General features: G+C 43.5%; 1 long non-coding RNA gene across 1 annotated transcript in view; it reads left to right on the top strand.

The window, feature by feature from the left end:
* Positions 1 to 265: 265 nt before the first annotated feature.
* LOC119842363 overlaps positions 266 to 8400 on the top strand; it is a 20969-nt gene continuing 12834 nt past the window's right edge. The window contains exon 1 of the long non-coding RNA XR_005288765.2: positions 266 to 489. This is a non-coding gene — a long non-coding RNA (uncharacterized LOC119842363). The remainder of the gene's footprint in view (positions 490 to 8400) is intronic.

Genomic DNA, 8400 nt, shown 5'->3' with positions numbered 1-8400 from the left:
CTGAGATTGTGTACAAACAAGGGAGTCTTTATTAGAGGAAAAGGGAACACAGTCATAAACTTGGGAGGGCATAGCAACAGAACATATGCAAAGAAAGAATAAAATACCCCCTTTTCCATTAACTCTGCAGCAGTTCCTTCAACTCCCTTCCCACCTGCTGGTGAGAATGTCCCATATTGACCACGCCACCCCATCCATCTACCAAACCCCTCTCGTGGTTGGGATCAGCATGTAGCAGTAGTTCAAATGTCTCCTTGCAGGTCTGTCTCCAGTCCCACGGGAGCTGCTTGCCCAGTTCCATGTGGAAGCATCACAACCTAACTCAGCATAGCGAGTCAGGTTCTATTAAGGTGCTGGGTAGTTGGGGGCTCACTGGAGTCCACTCACCTCTGCTGCCATCCTCTGTGTCATCTCTTATCGTGAAATACTCTCAGAAGGCGAGCCAGGAGCAGAGTTCTGACTGCTTGCAAACTAGCTCTTTCCCACAAGGTAAGAGTTTTTTCCTCTTTGTGTATATATGGTGATCTCCCAAGCATGACTACTGGACCTGTGGGTAGTTAGCCTATGCAAACAAAGCTTTCTATGGCAGCACTTCTTTTCACCAACATAGGGGGTAGAAACCTCTTTCCCCCTGGAGCTTCTGTCCATAAGATTTACACTTGTGAAATGTAGGGAAGCAGTCTCCTTACCATAACTATACCATATTTCTATATGCATGGCCGCCCCTACATTGTCTGGAGCATGCCATAACTTGGTACATCAGGTATATATTGGGGAGCATGGGTCCTAGTGCTCCACAGAAGTATCCATATTTAGTCTACATTCCACTCCCTGGGAGAGGAGTTTGCCATACCTTGTTCTTTTTCAACAGTGGACCACACTTGGAGATGGCTGGGCTCTGGAGAAAGGGAAATAATTGAGTCCAACACACAGTCTGTTAAACATTCTTATGTCTGTCTGGAAAAAGCTGGTGGTTGAAGGGTTATACTACACTAACAGCTACAATGTTTTATGTAGTCTGACAAAAATGACAATTAATCTGTGTCTTTGCTGTGTCCAAATTAGACAGGAACAATTTCCAGAACCATTACATCTTACATTCTTTCTTTAAGGAATAGCTCTATGTCTCTGTCTTGGTACTGGAACAGTGAAAGCTTAGTCGGTGTTTTTCAGCCAACTCCTGATAGAATACTAGATTTGGTTGTTATTCTTACATCTCTTTGTTCTTCGCAGTGTGCTTCTTTCTTTTTATAAATGTATGTCATTAGTGTTGTTGTGTATGGCATTAGCACGTGTCTGTGCATAAAATGTAAACAGCCAAAAGGAGAGAGAAGTTTAATAACTGGCTTGGCAGCTGAATAGAGTCTGTAGGACTCTATTCAATGTGCCCGAATAAAATAAGCCTCATACTGGGTGAGTGTAAATACATTCAGTTAGGAGGGAATGAGCTGAACTTAATGGAAGGAAACTACTTCTTGTTTTAAGACAAAATGGGCCAAATGCAGTCATACCATAAACGAGCATTATTTATTATTTTTAATATTAGGGTAGCAATTAAAGGCCCAATCAGGTGTGGAATCCTATCTACCATTGTTTTCAATGGAAGGCTGCACTTGCTTATGCTAAATTAGCTCCCAGCTCTAGCACTTCTAGAGAGTGCCCAAATTAAAACCCAGATCGGAACCACCACAAACCCTGGGAATGTTGCATCTGGATACAAGATAGTGCTCTTGAGAAGATTCGAAAAGCACAAAGACGTTTTTGTTGCATCCTTTCTGTGCATTATATTTCAACAGATTGCTCAATAAATCTCATTACAATCTCCTGTAGATTAACATTGGAATAAAAACTTGCGGAGAACATTTTTTAAAAGTGTGGGGGAAAGCAATTTGCTTGTTTTTTGATATATGAATGTGCTATTTCTTTCAGAGAAAATGCCAATAATTGGGACCAGTAATTTCATCACAAAACTAAACTAAGCAAACATAATTATAGCTAATTTCCACTCTTTAGAAGAATATACTATTGAAGGTATAATTAAACGTTTTGTGAAATACAGAAGACCCCATGAACAAAAAAAGTAGGGCGTTTTTATTAAAGAAGGCATCTGTAAAACAGAAAGGGGAGAATGTCTTACTGGACATTTTTTTTAATAAACTTTGTTTTTTAAAATGGGAAACAGTTGGACCAACAGCTGCTGGTTATTTGACTGCAGAAGATTTGAAAAGCACAATGAGCATGTTTGGGACACACTTCCGTTATACTATTAAAATTATGCTGGCAGGCAAGATGCCAGTTAAAACTACTTATATATATAAAGTACAAATTTTTTTTGTACAGTTGTAAGAATTTCTTATCCTGAAACAGTCTTGTTTAAATCTTCAGCATGTTGTACAGCAAATAAGTGAATCTGGGCAGGGAAATTGAATTCTGGTTCATGGAGGATTTCATTTTGTAATTTGGTTCAATTCTGATTCAGAACGAAAACCAAAATTTTTCACAAAAGGGAATAATCAGCCTGGCCAGCTGCCTCAGAGCTGGGTCTCCCTGGAAGGTCCTAGCACCAGGGCAGCAGCCTCTGGAAGCCCAGCCTCCCCAGGACATGAGCCAGCTGGCAGAAACCAGGAAACCAAACAGGCTTCCAACTGAAGAGTTCTAGCTGAGTTCTGCAGGAGCTTTGGCAAAAATGAGCTGTCTCCACAAGATGTTTTGATTTTGCTGAAGCAGCAAATTCTGACAAAAGGTGTTTTATCAGAATTTTTCTGACCAGCTCCACAAATAAGTCCTTTCAGAGTTTGGATTTTATTTATGTTGCATAGTGCCTACAAGGCCTCGGTTAGTTAACACATGTAAGACAGTCTCTGCCCCAAGAAGCTTACGAACTAGGTTACATGATGAGAGACAGCAGAAATAGGGATAAGGTAATAGTGACAAGATCATGGTTAGCATAATAAAGAGCAGTCTCAAGTTTCTGCTATTCACAGAATTGTTTCTTTAATTAGGCTTGTTTCTTTAATTAAATGCCCTAACTCTGTTAACACAGATTTAAGGTTGCCCAGTGGTGTCTCATGGCTAAACTTAAACCTCTGAAAACCAGGAAATACAAAGTTAAGTATATGCCACCTCCATGCAACGTTAACTCTGCCTCCTGGAGCTGGCAGTAGTAACTGGGGATGCTTCAGCCAGGGCAATTCCAAAAGAAAGTTCTAAAATCTGCCATTGTTTGTATTGCACTCCACCGATTTAAATTTCAGCACTTACCTGCATTCACTCCACTATCTTTACTGGATTAGGTGTAGATGTATTGAATGCTGAAGGGATTAGTTGGAGCAGTTTGGCAGAGCTGCCATTCCAATATGATGAGATCTATGTGTACTTCAAAGGAGCCAGTATGCCCCGTTTCAGCATAGAGTTCTGTAGTTTGTGTCAGTACTGGTGCACAGTGGTGTCTTTTTGCAGTGGGGATTGCTAGCCATCTAGTGGGATACATGACTGTGATCTCCAGGGCTTACTATGGGGTAAGTGAAGGCAATGTCTCAGAAGAATTCCTGAGGGAAAATGATGAAGTAGATGCAACATTTTGCAAATTTGGTATAGTTTGTGTAGACCAGGTTCAGTGTGAGTTTAGGCCAAGGTGCAGGTAACTCCCATGGTGGGGCTGTAAGGAATGCCCGACCTAACCCAGAGCATTGCCATAGCAAAGAGAAGGTATTAGACTTTGTCTTACATGCTCATGTGCTCTATTCTTGAAGTGTTCTGTAGTATCTGTAGGGTAGAGTGCTAGAACGTTATTGGTGTGCTGGGGCATTGCTCAAAGAGGGCAGAGCTAAAGTTGTGTTGGGGGTGTGGCATGTACCTTAACTTTGTATTTTCTGTAACCCCTATATCCATCACTTGTATATGGCTGTGATATTTCATACAAAGCATGCCTTGTAAGATATCATATGAAAGGTCAGGATCTGCTGAAACTTATTGTTCTGTCAAAATATGTATACTGCTGTTGTGTATGAAGTTATAAGATTTTGCTATATGGTTATTAAAATATGTTGTTGGGAGTTTGGGAGACACCCTGTCAGGGTTTTCTCCCCACTCTGAACTCTGGGGTACAGATGTGGGGACCTGCATTAAAGACCCCCTAAGCTTATTTCTATCAGCTTAGGTTAAAAACTTCCTCATGGCACTAATCCTTTCCTTGTCCTTGGATGTATTGCTGCCACCACCAAGTGATTTAGAGCAAGATTCAGGAAAAGGATCATTTGGAGTTCCTATTTCCCCAAAATACCCCCCCCCCCAGCCCCTTCATCTCCTTTCCTGGGAGGCTTGAGAAGAATATACCAATAGGTTAACCAAGGGAGCACAGAGCAAATCCTTGGGTTTTTAGCACACTAAAAACCAATCAGGTTCTTAAAAGAAAAGAAAAAAAAAGTAAAAGAAGCATCTCTAAAATCAGGATGGAAGGTAATTTTACCGGGTAATAAGATTTAAAACAGAGGATTTCCCTCTAGGCTCAACTTCAAAGTTACAAAAATAGGAATAAACCTCCCTCTTAGCATAGAGAAATTCACAAGCTAAAACAAAAGATAATCTAATGCATTTCCTTGCTATTACTTACAATTTTTTTCATATTTCTTATGCTTATTTCACAAGCTAAAACAAAAGATAATCTAATGCATTTCCTTGCTATTACTTACAATTTTTTTCATCTTATTTCTTATGCTTATTTCAGGAAGGATTTTAGGGAGATGTTTTTTCCTGCCCTGGTCCTTGAAGAGCAAAAAGAGCACAAACAAAACCTTCCCCCAGAGATTTTAAAGTATCTTCTTCCCTTATTGGTCCTTTTGGTCAGGTGCCAATCAGGTTATTTGAGCTTCTTAACCCTTTACAGGTAAAGGAGGGATTTTATGCTACCCTTAGCTATATGATCACGAGACACCCTCTGCTAGCTCTCCATGACAATACAGGTAGTGATACCACACCTAAGCAGACGCTATGCGACTATCATGAGCTATTGACCAGCAGGGGAATTACAAACAAGAGATTTACAATTCTCTAAGAGACAGTTGCGTAAGCACCACACAATCGCAATTGCTCAACTCTGATTCAGCAAGGCCCACCAGGATGTGTCTGGGATAATATCTTCCCTAGGACATGAACTGAGAGTATAAAATAAGGGACGGTGGCACCAGGAGATCACCTCTCTCCTCCCCCATCTACGCTGAAGGCAACAAGAATGCTGGGAAGACAAAGACTTTGAACTGAGGAAACAGGTCCCAGGCTGAGAAGGAAATTCAGCCTGTGTATTAAAAACTGCAACCTACCTACATCATCCAGTGTGGTGAGAAAAGCTATTTGATTCAACTCTTGCTTAGTCTGAAAGTTTAGGATTTAGAATGCATATTTACTTTAAATTTTCTTAGGTAACTATCTCTGACCTTTATGCCTACCACTTATCACTCAATGTATATTTTAAATGTTTTATCCTTACCAGTGAGTTTGTCTAAAATTTTTGGGGAATCTGCTCAGATTACAAAGGCTAGTGCATGTCCTCTAGCCTTTGACGAAGTGGCGAACTAATTATTGAACTTGCATGCTTCAAGAGAAGGTCTTGAGCAGCATAAAACAGTACATTTATGGGGTGCAAGGCTGGAGTGATTTGCTGGTGTTTCCGTGTGTATGGTTTATAGGTGGCTTAGAGAGCATTCATGTAATTTAGCTGGGTGTGTCTCTACTTGCTGTTGACTGAGTGACCACAGCACCTGTAGAGGTTTGCTGCTTATCACTAAAAGTATTGTGAGAGATAGGCCAGGCTGTAGATTTAAAGGGGCATAGTAGTCCCACAGTTCCAGATTGTTCCCCAGGGATCCTGTCACAATCACCACTTAAAAATTCAAAAATGACAACATTTTGTCAACTAATTTTTTTACACAAGGGATATTTTCCCCTTCCTGTCTCCCTTTCTTAAATATTTTTGGGGGCTCTGTTTTCAGCTCCAAATGCCACATGCAAGAAGTAGAGGAAGAACTTTACCTTAAACTCTTCCTGAGGAGATGTTAGGATGAAATCTCCTCAGAGAAAACGGCTGTGATGAGTTACAGTGTTGAATACCACCATGGCTGATATGGCCAAAGTACCATCATAAACCAAAAGGTCCAGATTAAATGATTCAGTCCCTATTTCCAAGGAGTTGCACAGATCTTTACTTGTATGCTTGCCAGTAAAAATATCTGGCATATTCTGGCTAAAATGCTGCCTACCCAGTGCTTTAAACTATGACCTTCTCTCTACAAACCAAAGTTCAATTTTTAGTCTCCAAGGGCAAAATCTCTGTGCAGAGGGCCAGCACCAGATCTGTGCACCACTTTAATCTTAAAAATAGGGCTTACATGGATTCTAGTTGGTGGGTAAATAGTGTCCTGACCCTTTGCATAAAAGTGTGAATTTTGACCCAAATGCAGAATAAGCCTAGAAAATCTGCCAGTATTTGTGTTATTGAATGACTGGGAAATTTAAGTTGCTTTAAAAGGAAGGAGCCAACAAATCTGCTGAAGCTAATAAATTTAATGAGCTGGATGGATGGTCCAGTGATTAAAGCTGTTCACTGACATGCTGGAGGCTTGGTTTTGATACTCTGTTCTGATCTCTCCCAGCTCTTGGCTGGAGGAAACTGCCTCATGTTGCTCTACAGGGAGCCTTCTGTCTGTTCTGCCTCCTGAAGTTGTCACTTCCAGAAATGTCAGTTACAAAACCGAGCCCTTTGATTTCCCTGGCACTATATTGCCAGTCCCATAAATACTGCCTTCGAGCACAGCAGGACGGGGCATGTGGTAATTGTGGCTATCAGGAAAATATGCTTCCTCTCTTGAAGCTTGTATGACCATAGTAAGCTCCCATCAGGAAGTAGGTGGCTTACACTGTGACCAGCTGCTGAGGCTAAAGCAACAACCAAGTACAAATTTATTGGCCTCAATGAGTCAAAGTGCAAGCACGACAAAAGAAGAAGAATACTTCTTGTACCCTACATTGTGTAAGTGCCCAGGAAAGCTTTTGCAGCAAGGATCTTTCCTACTCCCATAGGGAGTCCAGTATCCCCAGCAGGTATACATCCCATTAACAGCCAAATGTCCAAAACATTGCCCTTTAATTCTCCCTTCTAATGAACAAAAAGCTCCAGCTCAACTCTAGTCAATTCTTTCACAGCTGGGTCCCACTACAGTCTCTGTACTGAAGGAGGACACCAGGGCCAGATTAACCTTTTGTGGGCCTGGCCCCAAATATATTTATGGGCCCCCATGGGGCAATGGAGCATGATATGGGGCAGTTAGTCCCCAGAGTGAGGGGCCAGCCAGGGGCAATGGATTATGGCATGGCAGAGGTGGCCCCACTCTGCCTAGCCCAGTGCAAGGGCACTATTTACAAACTGGCAGTCACCAACCACATAGTGGCCCACCTGGCCCTGTGTTTCCCCTCGGGGGAGGGGCCTATGCTGTACCACACAGCCCCCCTTCCCAATAGCCCCGACTCCCTAAGCCCAGTGCCCCCCAGACTCACTATACCCAGCACCCTACCCCAAAGACCCCCACCACCACAAATGCACAACACACTGCACACCACCACCCCTACCCGCCCAATATCCCACACAGAACTCCCCCTGCCCAGCACCCCAAAACACAAACCTACCCCACTGCCCAGTGCTCCCTACCCCCTCACAGACCAGCATGGCCTCAGAGACTCGCTCTGCCCCCCCAGCTGCAGTTATGAGCTCTGCTGGGAAGTGACTACCTGCCAGGCTGAGCCAGCAGCGCTGCTGGGGCTGGTCCCGTTCCCAGGTGGGGAAATTGCTCTGGCCCCTCGAGAGCAGTGGGATCAGCCAGATCAGGACCTGCCCCTGCCTGGCTCCTTCAGGACCCACTTGCCTGGAGGGGCCAAGCTAAGGTCCCCCCCACTGGCCACAACTCGCCCAGCTTTTGCATTGGTTCCAGGCAGCTCGACTCTGGGGAGACAGGCGGGACCCCACAGGTGGTAGGCAGCAGAGACTGCAGGAGCCAGAGCTGCATTGGGGTCCAGCCAGTGGGCTGAGCGTTGTGAGCGATGGGCAAGGGTGAGGGGGTGGAGAGGAGCCCAGGGGCTGGCAGGGCCTTGGGGCACAGCACAAGTGGAGGGGACTGGGATAGGGCCCCTTGCGTGTGTGGGCCCGGAGCCATAGCACCATTGTAAACCTGGCACTGACGGACACTTTTCCCCTTCCAAGTTCACACTGGCTCTGTACATTCCATCATACAGCTACTGGCATTAAAATTGTGCATTTCATTGTAGAAGCACCAGCTCTACATGTGCTGCAAGTACTTAATGTCTTTCAGGATATAAAGATTTAGGCCTTGTTTCTCTTCTCAGTGAGATCAA

Source organism: Dermochelys coriacea, chromosome 1 (assembly GCF_009764565.3).
Source record: "Dermochelys coriacea isolate rDerCor1 chromosome 1, rDerCor1.pri.v4, whole genome shotgun sequence".
Taxonomy (NCBI): Eukaryota; Metazoa; Chordata; order Testudines; family Dermochelyidae; genus Dermochelys; species Dermochelys coriacea.
This window is presented reverse-complemented; position numbering and strand designations above follow the sequence as displayed.